This window comes from Setaria viridis, chromosome 9, assembly GCF_005286985.2.
Source record: "Setaria viridis chromosome 9, Setaria_viridis_v4.0, whole genome shotgun sequence".
NCBI lineage: Eukaryota > Viridiplantae > Streptophyta > Magnoliopsida > Poales > Poaceae > Setaria > Setaria viridis.
The window spans coordinates 55,169,375-55,187,393 of record NC_048271.2 but is presented as its reverse complement, the minus strand read 5'-3'; positions in this window follow the sequence as shown (position 1 = coordinate 55,187,393).

Sequence of the window (18,019 nt, the reverse complement as noted above, 5' to 3'; positions counted from 1 at the left end):
CTGGCCGATCTTGTAAGTTCCGTTTACCGAGTAAATTCTAAGCTTTAACTTCGGGCGCATCGCTGTTGTTTCATTCAGTTATCGATATTTACTAGAATCATAGGTTTTATCTATCTTTCTAGTTTTATCACCAGTTATCCAGCTAAGAATCGGTGGTTTCGGCTTTCTTTACATTCTGCTATTAAATTCACTTACTTTTACATATTGCCGATTGGATCTATTCCTAGTGTCGTTATTATAGCATTGTATCGATTACTCCAGTAGTTTTCTGTCTACAAGGCTACAGTGATCGGCTGCCTTATAGCCGATTTCTTTATTACGGCAAATCGGCCGATTCGCTGATAAGCTCTCTCGAGATCGGAAACTTAGCCGATCGTGATTTTTGGACCTGACACGTATTCTTCCTTGCCAATCAACAGGTCAGATTGGCTGGCACGCCGCGCGAACCGCACCAGGGCAATCACCCGAACAGGAGTTAAGCAGATTCTCCCGGGTCGTGTGTCAGACGCTAGGGATTCGGTTGACCGATTTCTAGTGGCAACACACTTTTGGCACGCCCGGTGGGACCATGTCGAAAGCTGCCGAAGTCTCCGAAGATAACGTCATCGAGGTGACGGAAGCAGATCTAAAGGACGACCAGAAGGAAGAACTGGATAAGCATACGGCACAATTCCGGAAAGCTTGCCTACAGTCTTTCAGTCGCTCCAGAAGCGGGGAGACTATCAAGAAGACTCCGTTCCCAACTCCCCGCCAGATCACAATCTCTGAGGATTCGGACAAGATGGCCGATATGGTCCAACAGTCCGTTTATCACGCATTCATTGATCAATCCCCGGTGCTTGCAAATACGGTGTACAACGCCGTTGTCAACTCCTTCGCTGGTGGGATACCTCAAGGATACAGGGGACCGGCATATACTCAGCCGATTCCACCAAACCAAGGTTATTTGAATTCGGTTTCTCAGCCGATCCAATTTTCTGTTGGGGGTTCAGGCGCTTCCTCATCATCAGTTCCTATGGGGTATAACTCCATCCAGCTGTCCTCTGCGCCGTTCCCTCCGGTTAGCCCATCGCCTTGGGGGGCACCATCAGCCACGGCCGGTCAGAATCAATCGGCCAGTCAGGGAAGCCCACAATTTCAGGCATCTTTCCAGGCGGCCACTCGGCCACCCATGCCACCATACCAGCCTGTCGCGCCAGAGATGAACAAAACAACAGAGCTCATACTGTATGATGAAACAAGTGGCTCATTCAAACAGCCGACCTTTAATTCACAGCCGGCTTTCACTCAGATGCCACCTCTTTCACCCAGCATCAGGCTATTCCACCTCCGGTATACCAACACGTGCCAATACCTCAGCCAACGGTTCACCAGCAACAGCCGGACTGGTCGGCACGTATTGCAGAAGTGATTCAGGAACAATTCGGCTTGAAGTCGAAGGTACAAACTTACACCTATAGGACACCATACCCGTCTACATACGACATACTGCCGTTTCCCCAATCGTATAAAGCCCCTGACTTCACAAAGTTTTCGGAGATGGATGATACTTCAACCGTGGAGCACGTGAATAGATTCATCATCCAATGCGGAGAGGCAGCTACGCAAGATGCTCTACGGGTGCGGCTGTTCTCGTCATCTCTGTCTGGGTCGGCCTTCCAGTGATTCACGACATTGCCGCCGAACTCGATTGTCACGTGGGCCGATTTGGAAAGGCAGTTTCACAAATACTTCTACGCTGGGGTGCATGAGATGAAGCTGTCCGATTTGACCAGCCTCAGGCAGAGAAGCGACGAGCCGATATCCTCATATGTACAGAGGTTTCGGGAAGTCAGGAACAAATGCTACTCTTTGGCTCTAAACGACGCGCAGCTGGCTGATATAGCCTTTCAAGGTCTCCTGCCCCACATCAAAGAAAAATACGCATCACAGGAGTTCGAGAGCTTAAGCCAAATCATCCACCGATTATCTGGACAGGAGGTACGTTCTTTCGATCCACGGAGGAACTTCCAGAAGAAAGTAGCGTTCCTGGAAGAGGTTGAAGCCGAAGAAGATGCTGAGGTCGGTCTTGCGGAGTGGGTCAAAGGAAAGAAGCCGATATCATGCCCGTTCGGCAAAAAGGAGCCAGAGGCATTCGGTTTTGACACGACGAAGGCTGATAAAATCTTCGACCTTCTCCTCCAAGAAGGGCAGATCAAGCTCTCGCCATATCATACAATACCTTCTGCCGATCAGCTAAAAAAGATGAAATATTGCAAGTGGCACAACGCCACATCCCATGATACTAATAAGTGCAAAATCTTCAGGCAGCAGATACAGTCGGCCATTGAGCAGGGTAGACTTAAATTTGAAGTGCCGACAAAATCGGCCAAGCCGATGAAGATCGACCAGCACCCCTTCCCCACCAACATGGTCGATAAGGGGAAGAATTCACTCCAAAGAAAAGTGCTGACATCCGAATCGGCTAAAAAGAGTGGTGCCGTAGACCCCAGAAATCAAGCAACGCCTGAGGACGTCAAGGGGAAGCGGCGGATGGAGGACGGCGATGGCGAATCAGAAGAGCCACGCATTACTTCCCAGTTCCTGCTCCAGAAATATCAACGTCAGCATGAACGCTCAAGATCCTGGGAAGAAGCGATGCGGCGGCACGAAGATCACTGGAGGTGCCCGTTCTTCATCCACTGTTGGGAAAGCAACCTCAGGCTACCTTCGGCCGATAATTGCCCAGAATGCAACGGCCCGTATCGTGGCAATCGGCCGTTCAATAGGTCTCGCTCCAGGGATGGAAGACCAGAACCGATCAGCAGGAACTGGTGCGACCAAGACGACCAGCGCCCTCCCGTACGTGATCGGCTGGGGGGCAGAAGTGACCGATATAACCGGTCGGAAGGCAGACGCCGTGACGGACCGGGGGGCAAGTTTGATCGACACAATCGGCCAGAAAACAGGGCCAACGTTCACAGTCGGCTTGAAGAAATGGCCGACGCTCGGGTTACAGACGAGAACCCTTTAGGACGTGAACTGGAGTGGGAACGCGCCAAGTCAGGAGCCAAACCAATAAACCCCAGGTGGTGTCCTGATGGATTGACCAAATCTCAAAAACGAAGGATCCAACGCCTCCGTCAATGGGAACAGCGGGAAGAGGAACAACAGAGCACGACGGACAAGAAGGAAGGAACGGACAAGAAGGAAGGAAGGCCTCGGGTATGGTGCCCCAAAAGAAACGATGGAGGAGGCGACGAATCGGTGGGTGATGAATCGGCAGCCGATATCGCTATGGTTTTCATACTGCCGATGGAATTTATGACTCCTGCCGATAGACAGGACGTGTCGGCGATAGAAGAACAGATGGCACAGTTGGCTTTGGAGCCGATGATAGCCACGTTCGAGAAGCCCGAGGACGACAAACGACAACACTTGAAAGCATTGTTCCTCAAAGGGCATGTCAACGACCGCCCCCTCACCAGATTAATGGTGGATGGAGGAGCGGCGGTCAATATCATGCCATATGTCGTGCTCCGGAAGCTTAGAAAGAGTGATGACGACCTGACCAAGACAGACATGATGCTCAAAGACTTCGAAGGCAACGTGTCTCCCGCTCGCGGCGCCCTCTGCGTCGACCTCACCATCGGCAGTAAGACCCTTCCCACCACTTTCTTTATTATTAACGGCAAGGGGTCCTACAACATGCTACTCGGCCGGGACTGGATACACGCAAATTGCTGCATCCCGTCAACAATGCATCAATGTCTTGTACAATGGGTCGGCGACAACATCGAGGTAGTCAACGCCGATTCCGCATACAGCATCGCGGTAGCAGACACGCAGCAGTGGAGCTGCGAAACCGTCAGGTGCATATCCGGCAGAGTATGGGAGACCGATTTCCTGAAGGTGACCGATTTTGGCCTACAGCCGATCCGAGCAGTCGGCTCCGAAGACTCAGAATAAATGGATCAGTTCGCCCGAGAAGATGGGAAGCTAGGGCACGGGTTCACGTCGGCCGATTCACTAGAAATGATAGACTTAGGCGATGGTACCAAACCAAGGCCGACTTATATTAGTGCAAATTTAGACCCAGAATACAAATGTAAATTGACAAATTTGTTAAGAGAATTTAAGGATTGTTTTGCTTGGGAGTATCATGAGATGCCCGGTTTAGATCGATCTATTGTTGAACATCAGCTACCCATAAAACCAGGGTATCGGCCGTATCGACAGCCTGCACGGCGCTGCAATCCTAAGATTCTACCAGACATAAAAGCTGAAATAACTCGGCTAATCGAAGCAAAATTTATTCGGCAATGCCGTTATGCCGAGTGGATCTCCAACATTGTACCAGTGTACAAGAAGAACAGAAAGCTACATGTTTGCGTTGATTTCAGGAATCTTAATCAGGCCACACCGATGGATGGTTATCCCATGCCAACGGCCGATGTGCTGATCGACGCTGCCGCGGGGCACAAGATTATCAGCTTCATGGACGGAAACGCTGGATACAATCAGATACTTATGGCCGAAGAGGACATACCCAAAACGGCCTTCAGATGCCTAGGCCACCTTGGTTTATTCGAGTGGGTGGTGATGACTTTTGGCTTGAAGAACGCTGGCGCTACGTATCAGAGAGCCATGAACTACATATTTCACAAACTCATCGGCATTCTGGTAGAAATCTACATCGACGACGTCGTAGTCAAGTCCAAAGGACACGAAGAGCATCTGGCCGATTTGCGAAGAGTGCTGGAGTGCACCAAGAAACATGGGCTGAAGATGAACCCCAATAAATGTGCTTTCGGCGTGTCCGCCGGACAGTTCTTAGGATTCATGGTGCACGAGCGGGGAATAGAGATCAACCGGAAGACCATAGCGGCTATCAACAAAGTCGTGGCCCCGCAGAATAAAACTGAACTACAGTCTTTAATCGGCAAGGTGAATTTCATCAGAAGATTCATATCTAATCTGTCCGGGCAGATTCAGGCGTTTACGCCACTGTTGAAGTTGAAGCCTGACCAGGAGTTCATATGGGGGGAAGAACAATGCAAAGCATTGGAAGATATCAAACAGTACTTGGTCTCACCACCGGTGTTGGTTCCTCCTCAGACTGGTAAGCCATTTAAACTATACTTATCAGCTGATGAAAAGGCTATTGGATCGGCTCTAGTCCAGGAATTCGAAGGAAAGGAACGAGTGATTTATTATGTCAGTAGAAGACTTTTGGACGCTGAAACAAGATATTCTCCGGTGGAGCGATTGTGCCTATGTCTTTACTTCTCATGCACCAAACTCAGGCACTATTTACTATCGGCAGAATGCGTGGTCGTATGCAAAGACGACGTAGTAAAATACATGCTATCACTGCCGATCTTGAAAGGACGAATCGGCAAATGGATCTTAGCTTTGTCAGAGTTTGACCTGCGGTATGAATCGGCAAAAGCCGTCAAAGGTCAAGTCATGGCCGATTTCGTCGCCCAACACTGCGGACCAGAGGTTACCCTTGTAGAGCTGGCGCCTTGGACTTTATATTTTGATGGGTCGTCATGTGGGGTCGGATCAGGAATCGGCATCGTTCTCATATCGCCTCGGGGGGCAAGCTATAATTTTTCTCTGCCGATAGAAGCCACCGCCACTAACAATCAAGCGGAGTACCGAGCTGTATTGAAGGGCTTACAACTATTGAGAGAAGTCAAGGCCGATTCTGTCGAAGTCTTCGGAGATTCCATGCTTATTGTGGATCAATTAACCGGAAGGTCCGAATGCAAGGACGATGTATTAAGAATTTATTATGAAGATTGCCTACAGCTCTTAAAAGAATTTAAATCGACAATAATCGAGCACATCCCAAGGGATCACAACGAGGATGCCAACAAACTCGCCCAGCACGCATCTGGATATCAGCCAATTCTAGGCGCCATGGCTCTGGAACTCGCGGCCGATGACTGGTGGAAAGAAATTGCCGACTACTTGAAAGATCCGTCTAAAAAAGTGGAACGACGAGTACGTTTTCATGCTACTAAGTACGTACTGCTTGAAGATGACCTGTTCTACCGAACGATCGACGGTGTCCTACTCAAATGCCTGAGAACGGAGGAGGCCAAGACTCTAATGGGAGAAATCCATGAAGGGGTATGCGGAGCAGACCAATCGGCCCATAAGATGAAATGGATGATCAGAAATAATGGGTATTACTGGCCAACGATCCTCGAAGATTGTTTCAAATATTATAAGGGATGCCAGGATTGTTAGAAATTTGGAAATGTCCAACGTGCACCCGCGTCGGCCATGAATCCCATTATCAAACCATGGCCGTTCAGAGGATGGGGAGTAGACCTTATCGGCCAAATTTATCCACCATCAAGCAAGGGACACAAATTTATTCTGGTGGCTACCGACTACTTTACCAAGTGGGTAGAAGCAATTCCGTTAAGAGCCGTGACATCGGCTATCATGGCCGACTTCGTAAGAGATCATATCGTCTACCGATTCGGCATTCCCCAGACTATCACAACCGATCAGGGAACAATGTTCACGTCGGGGGAATTCGAAGAATTTACAGCCGATTTGGGGATCAATTTGTTAAACTCCTCTCCATACTACGCCCAGGCCAACGGCCAGGCCGAATCTTCCAACAAAGGGATAATTAAGTTAATCAAAAGGAAAATTGAAGAGCAGCCAAAGAAATGGCATCTATGTTTGACTGAGGCCTTATGGGCGTACAGGATGGCTTGTCATGGGGCCACCAAGTTATCCCCTTATCAGCTGGTGTACGGTCACGATGCAGTACTACCATGGGAGTCAAGGGCGGGATCGAGACGCATTTCACTCCAAGACCAGCTAACGGCCGATGACTACTCGTCACTCATGAAAAGGGAACTTGATGACCTGGCTGGCCAGCGATTGAGAGCTTTGATAAGCATTGAGGAAAACAAAACGAAGGTAGCCAGGTGGCACGATAAGAAGGTCAGAGTTAAACAATTTTCCCCTGGGGACCCGGTTTGGAAGTTAGTGTTGCCGATTGGGTCGAAAGATCCTAAATTCGGAAAATGGTATCCTACATGGGAAGGGCCGTATAAAATTGGCAGATGTGCTCCAGGAAATGCTTATATTTTGGAAACAATCGAGGGAGAAGAATTTACTAGGGCTCTGAACGGAAGATACTTAAAAAGATACTACCCTAGTATATGGGTCGAAGCATGAAGGATTAACCGTAATACAATCGCACACAGCCGATACAAAATGGCTCATCTACAAAAAAACATGTAATCGTCCAAATCGGCCGATGTATTCATTCGGTACGGACGGTGGATTACACGGCCGACAAGGAACAAGTCGCCCTTAGAACAAAAAATATATAATAACTAATTATTCTTTTTCTTGCGCTCTCTCTCGGTCCGGCCTAACTCTATCATGAGACGGATGTACTCTTCTTCTATTTCCTTCATTGAAGCCTCCGCTTCGACTTGATGGGGGAGAGGGTGGCTCCGGTCCACTGCTGGGCGGGACGTTCCTGCCGCCGCGTCTTCAAGAGCGACTCGCGGAGGGAGCGGATGACTTCCGTCGGCTTGAGGTCGCCGACGGACGTTGCTTTCCAGAAAGTCCAGTACCCGACGGGCGTCGGCGGAGATGTGTTCTCGAAGTTCGTCACGATGAGCCCTGATTAAATCCTTATCCTCCGATGACAAGGGTTCATCAGAGTGTATAACCTCGATGGCGCGCTCAAGTTCGGGGCTAAGGCGTCGAGGCTGGAGAAAGAATGAGTAAAAAGGTGATCCCCTTTAGAAAAGTTGAACGAAGGAGAAGGATAAAGTTTTCACCTGGTTAACAGAGGAAGAAGAAGACGACGAAGACATGACAGAAGGTCGCGCCGATAAGAACAAGTTGAGAAAATGAGACCGAGGCTAAGCTGGTGCTCTCGGAAGGAAGTGTCTAGGCCGGTATTTACAAGAGAAAGAGGCGTGGAAATTTGGTAAGGATGCGTCCCATCGGAAGTAAGAAGGGCAATAAATAAAAGGGGCGTCACGAAGGACGGTCAAAGCAGTTATTAAATGATCGTACAAAATAGTCAGTGCTTTACAGATTACTCAGAAGGGTATCGATAGCCGCAATCGCCCGACGCCGGATCTGATTGGCAGAGTCCAGGATCCGTTGGTCTTCATCCGCCGATCCGGGGAATTCTGACGCACTACGGTGGAGCTTCAGGGCTTCATGGGCCAAGTGCTGCCTCTCCTGTTTCAAATCGGCAATGACAGAAGGGAGTTCTTGGAGCCTTTTCTCCTCGACGCTGATTGCCTTGGTCACCTGCTCCATTTCCGTGGCAAGCTCTGCCCTTCAGCGTTTGAGGCGGTCTATCTCACCGACGATCCCTGGGCGGGAGTCCTCCAGAAAATGGATACGCTGGTGCACCTCTTGAGCTTGACGTTTGAATGCGTCCTCCTCTTCACGAGTCTTGGCCAGCTTGGCGCGATCGGCCATGTGACGAAGGGCTCGGAAGACTGGGATCCTCATGGACTCGATAAAAGCGGCCGACGCCAATGCTTCCTCCGCTTCTTCTGGCACTCGTCCGCTAACGTCGCCAAAGAGCTGACGAATCGGCGAGGCATCTTCTACCAATCGGCCGATATCCCCTTGAAGAAGGGATCGGATGTTGGTAAGCTTGGCTCGGACGTCATCAGGAATGGAGCTCAGGGTGATCTGGCGAGAGGCGACTTCTTCATCATCGGAGAGGGCAACCGCAAAAGAGAAGAGGCTGTTGTCAGGGGTGTCCTATTCCTGGAAATAATAAAGAAGGGAAAAATAGATCGGCTGATGGTGATAAGCGAATCGGCCAAATAAAGCTGAAAGATGTCTCACCACTTTGAAGCGAATCTCTTCAAGTTGCGTTCGGGAAGCCGTTGTTCCCTGCTCAGGGGCCGGTGCCATAGGTTCATCAGAAGAGGAAGACTCTACGATGATCGGCGCGGTGCTTGGACCAGCTTCCTGAGAAGGGACCAGTGGCTGAGGAGCGCTTGGCGTACCGATGACCTGTGTCAGAAGGTTGAGTAAGTATATTATGCAAACACTAAGGGAATCGGTGAAATTATGTTGTACCTCGACGGATGGAAGTGAGGACGCATCGATGGCCGATTGGGTTGCTGCCGATTGTTGTATGTTCATGGGGGCACTCTGTGCAGTCTAAGATAAGAAGGATTAATATCAAAACGACGATCGGAAGGATTAATCAAAAGTTTACCTGTACGGCCTCTAATAATAATGACGCTGCGGCTGCTCCAGCTTGTACGACGACTTGAGTGTCGATGTCTCTGGTGGCCTGAGGGGGTGGCACGGCCGAAGTCTCTGCCGATACGAGCAGGGGAGGATCCGCCGATTCTATACGGGCTCGGACTCAGCGGCTGGTCTTCTTGGTGACTCTCTTCTGAGTTTGTTTTGATCGGCCAGCAATCACGTCCACGGATGGAGCGTCATAGCCGATGAGAGGGTAGGAGGTGTATGGATGATGACCCTCTATTAGCCGACCACTCCGGCTGTGTGTTGGAGGAGTATGATTTTCAGCCTGAAGAAATAGTAAAACATTAGTGTTCAGTCACGTTGTAAAAGGAGTAAAAATCGGCTAAGGAAAATACCTCGGCATTCGGGTCGATGTTGGCTGGATCCAGGAGGTTGCAGTATGCCGATGCCGAATTGCAGAAGAGGAATTGTTTCCATTTGGCCCACCAAAGTTTGAATGGCTGGACGGCGAAGGGGGCTACTATCTAGTTGTTCAGATCAATGGTGTTGGAGTCCGGGATCCGATCTCGTACCCGACTGTAGTCCAGGCCTGTTGTGAGCCCATCTCTGAACTTGACTCGGCCAGCAAAATATACTTGAATCGGCAGCTAACCCATGCCGAATTGGCGTGCTGCAGCAGAGGGGTTGTAGAACTCGTACGTGGGGGCATCTTTCCCCGAGAAGAAGTTGGCTGGCAGGATTCCTGGCTTGATTAACTCATCGGTGAGTTCTTCATCAAATAGGCCAATGGTCGAGTCGAAGCAGGTTGGGAGTTCAAAGATTGGGTCATCTCGCTGATAAGGAAACCAGACGGTTGCATCTTCATTAAAGCCGTTGTAAAAGCACCGAAAGTACTCGGCCACTTTTGAAGCAGAGTACGTGCAACCTGGAAAGGCCGATGCCGCTTCACCAAAAGACATGCATCGGCGACGAGCCGTAGAATCTTCTGCCGATTCAATGTTAGGGAACATCATGTGACCCACATTCTGCTGAGTGATCTTGCTCATATAAAGATTTAACCATAAATTGATGAACCACCAGGGGCCACCTGGGTTTCCAATCGGCTCCCCCTTGGATAGTTTGATGCTGATTTGGTGGAGCATGTGATACGCCGCTCCTAGCAAGTGTTTCCCAAGGGGAACAGGGGTTCCTGTCGATAGCACTTTGGCTAAAGCTTGGGTGTTGGTTGATGGGCCGGCTGCTCTTCCGCAAAAGAAGTGTTTTTCTAACCACATCATTAAGAAGGCCGTGTGCTCCCTATTCTCAACAGACCCGGCTCTTTTATTGCATCTGATGAATCCTTTCCACCCGCCGATTCCTCTTGTGTCCAGCCGATGTGACGTTGCGGCTAAGAAGCGGAAAGGTGTGTCCGGGGAGGAAATGTCAAGGCCGGTCAACAGAACCACATCGGCCAGTGTGGGAGTCATAGGTCCATGCCCAAATAAGAAAGCATTGAGGGCATCAGACCAAAAATAAGAAGCCGCTATCACCAACGGTTCGTTTCGCTCCATCTGGGACAAAGACAGGTTGATGCACTGGCCGATTTTGAGTTCGTCCCATTGGACCCTCTTCGGTTCGGCTATCCGTTGGTACCACTCCCTCCAACCAGGGGCCAAGACCTAAAGGTGCCCAGCCAGTGATCTAGGTCCATGGTGGATTGTTTGAAGGGGATTCTGTGGGTTTCTAGATTGATGAGCTCTATTGGATCTAGGTTCCCCATGGGTCCGAGACAAATAAGGCCAGGATTTCCGGTAAGATGGATGGTGATGCGGTGTCTAATTGACTAAAAAGGAAAGAGGAGGTGCAAAAGTAAGAAATATATCTAAGAGTAAATGCATTGCCGATAGAGGAAGGATTCGGTAATAACCTCTGGGATGAAGTTCCTAGTAGTCGGCGTGACCGCCGGTGTGGCCGCGGAGGATGAGGCCGCGATGGGGATCGCCATTGGGATCTCCGATGAAGCTCCTTCTTCTGACGACGGAGCAACTGCTGTCGCCACTACCGCCGGGGGTGCTATTTCCGGAGCATCGCGCGCTGGAGAGCTGCCTGAAGGAGCCGCCATTGGAGGGGAAGAGATGAAGCAACAGGAGGATGGCGCTGGGAAGCTTCGGCGACAAGGGAAAAGTGCTGAGGGAAGAAGAAGGCGCGCGCGCTGAGGAAGAAAGATGTGAGCTTGAAGGTGAAGTGTGGGGTGGACCGCTATTTAAAGGGCGCCTGAAGAGGGGTAAAAATGGAATTTTTACCGCGCCGGCGTTTCGAGTTTTTCGGGAGTAGTGGTTGTCGTGGGCGCCCGTTTCGAAAAGATTGCAATCATCAGCTGGAAGACCGCGAAACGGAAGGATATTTTCATTGCGGTTGTTTCGGAGGAGAAGTTGAAAAGAATTTTGAAGTAAAAGACTATGTTTTACTCCGAAACTGGGGGGCATGTGTTGACGCCAGATTTCGTCACTAGTAGAATCGGCGCCAAGAAGAGAGGAAATTGGAAAAGTACAGTTGGGAATCGGCCGAATGGTGCTACAGTTCGAGATCGGTTGGTTGGCGCCACAGTCCAAGATCGGCCAATGCTACAGTACGAGATCGGCCGATGACTTCTGCCTCGCTTAACCCTTGGGGTTCGGATCGAACGCGCCGGGTTCCCGATCGGTTGCCTTTTGCCGATAAGGAATCGTCCGATTAGGAGGTTGGGATAATTGGGCCTGTGTGGGCTTGGAAAGGAATAGAAGGATGAAGGGGAGATTAGCCCGTGAAGCATATGATAACCAACCTAGCGCGAATTGTGCTTGTAAATATTCGTTTTCTATTTGGATTAGAGATAGAGTTCTAGTCGGTTAAGGAGTCATCTGTGCGGGGCTATAAATAGCTACCTTTGTAAATCTGTAATCATCAACAAATCAATACAACCAACTACTTTTTCCTCGTACTTACTTTCAAGAAGGCGACTTCGCCAAATACTTTCTCTTTTTTCGCGAGTTCGTACGGGTTGGCAGGGCTGCATCAACTTGATCTTCGGCCGATCTTGTAAGTTCCGTTTACCGAGTAAATTCTAAGCTTTAACTTCGGGCGCATCGCTGTTGTTTCGTTCAGTTATCGATATTTACTAGAATCATAGGTTTTATCTGTCTTTCTAGTTTTATCACCAGTTATCCAGCTAGGAATCGGTGGTTTCGGCTTTCTTTACATTCTGCTATTAAATTCACTTACTTTTACATATTGCCGATTGGATCTATTCCTAGTGTCGTTATTATAGCATTGTATCGATTACTCCAGTAGTTTTCTGTCTACAAGGCTACAGTGATCGGCTCCCTTATAGCCGATTTCTTTATTACGGCAAATCGGCCGATTCGCTGATAAGCTCTCTCGAGATCGGAAACTTAGCCGATCGTGATTTCTGGACCTGACACGTATTCTTCCTTGCCAATCAACAGGTCAGATTGGCTGGCACGCCGCGCGAACCGCACCAGGGCAATCACCCGAACAGGAGTTAAGCAGATTCTCCCGGGTCGTGTGTCAGACGCTGGGGATTCGGTTGACCGATTTCTAACGCCAACACCTCCTCAAGAAGAGGTTCCCAACCATTATCTCGCAACTCACCAAGCAACACTTTTGTGGTAGAAACAGAATCCACCGCATTTAAGATATCAATGCTCTTCTTCTGGAGTGTCTGGCACAATACATCAGTGATCTTCATAATCTTTTCCATTAGGAGTAGAATAAACACAAAATCAAACGTGACAATGATTTGTAAGGCACCATTGGCATCTCCCCGAGAATACTTTGAAACTGAACGATCATTAACAATGTTGCATAGGACTGAAACTGTGGCACCAAACATCTTCTTTAAGCTTAGAATAGACCTATAGTGGGAACTCCATCTAGTGTCCCCTGGCCTTTGTAGGGAGGAAATCTGATTCGCCCCTCGCCCTGTGTCAAGCTCTCCCAATTCAATTTCATGGGCAATTTCTTCTGCTTGTTTTGCTAGCAACCCATCATTGTGCTTAGGAGAAACACTAACAACATTTATGATGAAATTTGCGTGCTGTAAAAATTGTGTACCTCATGTACCTCCCTTGATGCTGCTACAAGGGCCAACTGAAGCTGATGAGCCATGCAATGAATATAATATGCATATGGGCACTCATTGAGAATTAGAGCTTTCAATCCGTTCCACTCCTCTCTCATGTTACTAGCCCCATCGTAACCTTGACCTCTTATATCTTGTATTCTTAGGCCATTAGCTGAGAGGACAGCACAAATTGACTCTTTAAGTGTCAAAGCTGTAGTATCACTAACATGGATCAAATCAAGGAAACACTCCTTTATAAGGCCTTCCTTGTTGACAAATCAGAGGACTATCGCCATTTGCTCTTTTTTGGACTCATCTCAAGCTTCATCAACCATTATGCAAAATTTGCTATTGCCAATTTCTTCTCTAATTGATTTCTGCACTTTTCGAGCAAGTATGCTTAGAATTTCCTTTTGGATATCAAGTGAAGTGTATTTTGCATTGTTGGGAGCATTTTCCAAAACAACCTCATTAACCTCCGTGTTATAGGAAGCCAAAAGCTTGACCATTTCAATAAAGTTACCCCTATTTATTGAATCTGGAGATTCATCATGGCCTCTAAAGGGACAACCTTGGAATGTCAAACCACCTATAAGTACATAAAGAAAGCAAGTTAAATTTAAATACTGCACAAAGACACGAGAATTTGATCTTATTACCTAATGCAATCAATCATAGTCGCAAGCCTTCGTCTTCCTTTTGCAACCATTATCTCTTTTTGCTTAACAATCACATTGTCAATTTGAGCCATTGTGTTCTTAAGATTATTAAAACATCGAACAGAATAATTGTGGGCTGAGCCGGCATCTCCCATATGTTTTAGAAAGGAACATTCATTTCCGCAATTAACTTTCTTCCAATTCTGAAACCCCTTTACTATGAATGTATCTGATCCAACTTTCCCAATTGGCTTCTTGGAAAATAAAAAACATGGTAGACAGTAAGCACGATTTGTATGAGGTGAATATTCTAGCCAAGTAAATTGCTTGAACCAGTTACTCTGAAATCAACGATGATGAGCTAATTCACTGAGTGGGTACTCTGCCAGCACAGGTTGATATGAACCCTCTGAAATATAAAATCTTCGAGCTTCATCTTGTTGATCCGCTAACAATTCCACTATTTGAACATGTTTACCAGGGTCTCTTTCAAATCTAGTAGCAATAACTAGTGGATGCTCGGCAACCTCAGCTTCGATTGGTTCAGCGGTAGCAGCAACATTACTCTGATTATTAGGATTTTGTACATGATCATTATGAGTTTCCCCTTCTAGATCAGGAGCACTTGAGCCAATCGGCTTAAAAAAACTATTGATAGTCTTTCTCTTCTTCATATTAATCATTTGTACAACTGTACATGCATCATGAAACACATAAATAAAAAATCCCTAAGATTTATAGCCTAGAAAAATAAAGATAAGAGAAAACAAGCTGCGCAAACGAACCACAAGTCCAGGAGACGCTGCTGCCTGCTGTGCATCAGCGCATGGCTGGCCTCATCCTTGAATCCTTTGATTGATTCCTCGTCTTTTTTTTGACTGGCGGCGGCGGCGGCAGGAAAACGAATAGAAGTCACGAACGGAGGGGGCGACTGGACGAGGGGCGACTTGGTATTGGCGTCTGGCAGCAGGAATAAAGACCTATTTTTTAATTGGACCAGTGCCCAGGAGCCAGCCAGGCCCATAAATCTCCAGCGGCAACTTCCAACTCTAACCGTTCCTTAGGCCACCATGACAGACTGATAGTCTGATATTAGGTGCAGGCGGCTAGCTGGCCAGGCCACAGGAGGTGCCAGGGCCACTACTGATGGGTGGTGCCCGACAGGGTCAGGGGGTGCCAGGCCCCCCTGCCCCCCCTCCCTCCGCCACTGGCACTACCGTATCATATAAGAAGGAGAGAAGTACAATATCTTACAAGATTTAGATTACATGTTCAGACGAAGACGCGATGGGAATAGATGCAGGCGTTTAGGGTTTCGTCTGAACGCTAACGAGATGAGCATACAAGGAAGAAGGTTAATTCGGGAAGGACACATCTAAATTGGGGACGGTGCTGTCAACGTATGTAGCGCTTGCTTTAATCTAGATCAACGGCGAACGAAGAAGAAACCAATAATTGAGATTGGAAAAGGTAATTAATAGGCCATCACCCAAGTTAATCGACATTGTTAGCAACGCTTCGTTTCTTACCACGCAAGTTAACGTCAATTGCCAATTTAATTGATGACGGTAGAAGAAAAGATCAACTTCCTTAATTATTAGACTGATAATATAGTAGTCGGCCGACGACTTTGGTAGGCCTGTTGTTTATTTACACATGATTGTTGGACGGAAGTTCGCAAAGCAAAAATAATGGTGTTTAGTATGGTTGCTTAAGAAAGGGTGCTACTAATTAGGAAGACTAAATATGAGCTAATTACAAAACTATTTGCACAGATGGAGTCTAATTCGTAAAACGAATCTATTAAGGCTAATTAATCCATCATTAGCAAATAGTTACTGTAGCACCACATCGTCAAATCATGGACTAATTAGGTTTAATAGATTCGTCTCGCGAATTAAACTCCACCTGTGCAATTAGTTTTGTAATTAGACTATGTTTAATACTCCTAATTAGCATTCAAACATCTGATGTGACAGGTGATAAAGTTTAGCAGGGGTATCAACACCCCCTAAATAATCTCCATTTTGCAGCACAACACTAGCTTAGAGACAGATCAGCTGCTGCCTGCTGATCTTCTCACGTCACCAGTGTCGTCACGCCCCTACGCAACCAGTGAGGTAGGCCGATAAGAATATGCCGCTTGATGTTGAGTAGGATGGATACTCCAACAAAGTCCAAAGATGCAAGTGTGTGTTGGTAAAAAACGCGTTGACGTCACTAGCTTCGCCTTGGGTCACAATCATGATGACCATGGCGTCTCTAGAGAGATGATACGGTAGTAGATGGCAGCACGTTAATAAATCTTCTACAGGACTTTCTTTTTTAGTGAAAGGGCGCTTTTTCTCTGACAAATCAAATCAGGGTCCGATCCGCAACATCAAATCGCCGGCCGGCCCAACCCAATCCGACCATACCGTTGTGTTGTGGTGAAGGCCGAATACAGGCCCACAATATCACGGCCCATGCTATACCAGTTCCCGCAAGGATGCAACCGCCAATCCAATTTTATAGAATATATATAGTCGGATGAAAAAATTACAAAATTAGGCTATTGTCGCCGGTCCAACCGGCAAAAAGGACCGTACGATGGCCCAGCAGGCGACAAGGGGTGGGGTACACCCCGTGGCCTGGTTCGGCGGTAAGGCGGCCGGCGACAATAGTCTAGTTTTGCAATTTTTTGACCCGACTATATATTTCTGCAAAATCGAAAAAAAATATATTTCTACCCATACGTTACGTGGCTTCCGGTGTTTGAGATTTGTGCGTGAATCCTCACCCGTCCGATACGCTCCTTTCTCTCTCAACCCTAACCTGCTCTTTCTCTCCTCGAGCCGCCGCCGGGCCCCCGCGGCCGCGCCGCCGCGCTGGGGTGGCTGCGGGAGCGGGGGGCGGGTGCCCGCGCCGACCGCTGCAGCCTGCGCCGCACCGGCCGCAGCCGACCCTGCCGCGCGCCACCCCAGCCGCGCCCGCCACCGCTGCCCTTCGCCGCTCTTGTTGCCGCCGGAGAAGAAGGAAAGAGTACCCAGCCTTCTTGTCGACGACAGGCAGGAACCCTTTCTTAGCCTCTGCTGCGACTATACGAGATCAGAATGGCACTCAGAGGCGCAGTTTTGACCAAATAAGCCATATTCACAAAGCAAGCTTGTCCCTCAGTGACCAGCAAAGTGGAAGTGGTTAAAGCAGCAGAATACGAGCATTCAAAGGAGATAGTAAAATCGAAGAGCAACTCACATGCCGCCGGATTAGGCCGGGAAAAAAAACGCGGCGGCCGCGGCAGCACCCGCCAGAAGCACCTGCCGCCGCCCGGAGCCTTCCTCCTCTGCGTCAGGTCAGACAACACAGCAACGTCGCTAAAGACAGACGCTCGGTCCGCGTTGTAACGTTCTATTTTTTTCTTAATACAAAAATACACGGCTCTCCTACGTATTCCAGAAAAAAGAGAATGTCGTTTGCCTCTAGAGCCTCACGGAAAAGAGGATATACAGATTAGCTTTCCTGGAACAACCCATCTGCAGAAGGTGTCTGATTGGGTCCTAGAATGGCTGGTTATTCCTGTTGGTGAATGGTCTGAAATGCAGTTTGTCAATCTGATCACAAGTGAGCAGATGGCTCTTCCATCGGTGATCACCATGGACCAGGCAAGGCCCATTTTTGACAGTACTGGTGAAATTTGTGAGTAGCATTACTCGATTCGCACCAGATAGGTAGTTGCTGAACGGCTCTTAACCCTTGCTTTTGGCAAGCTGCAATACTAACTTCATCATAAGGCACTTATATTCTATGATGATACATCTGCAGAAAGCAATGCTGTGTTGTTCATCTACGATCCATTTAGGGGATGAGAAGTGGACCTGATTGCCATCTCACACACATTTTCAGGTTTGCATCTACAAGGATGGTCTATGCAGTGACAGCATTTGGCGAAATATTCGCCATCAACCTCAGCAGGACTGTGGTCAGGACAAAGATAATTATGCTGAAGTATCGTTATGGGAGTGACAGGGTTCGCATTTTTCACGCTCCATGGGGCGATCTT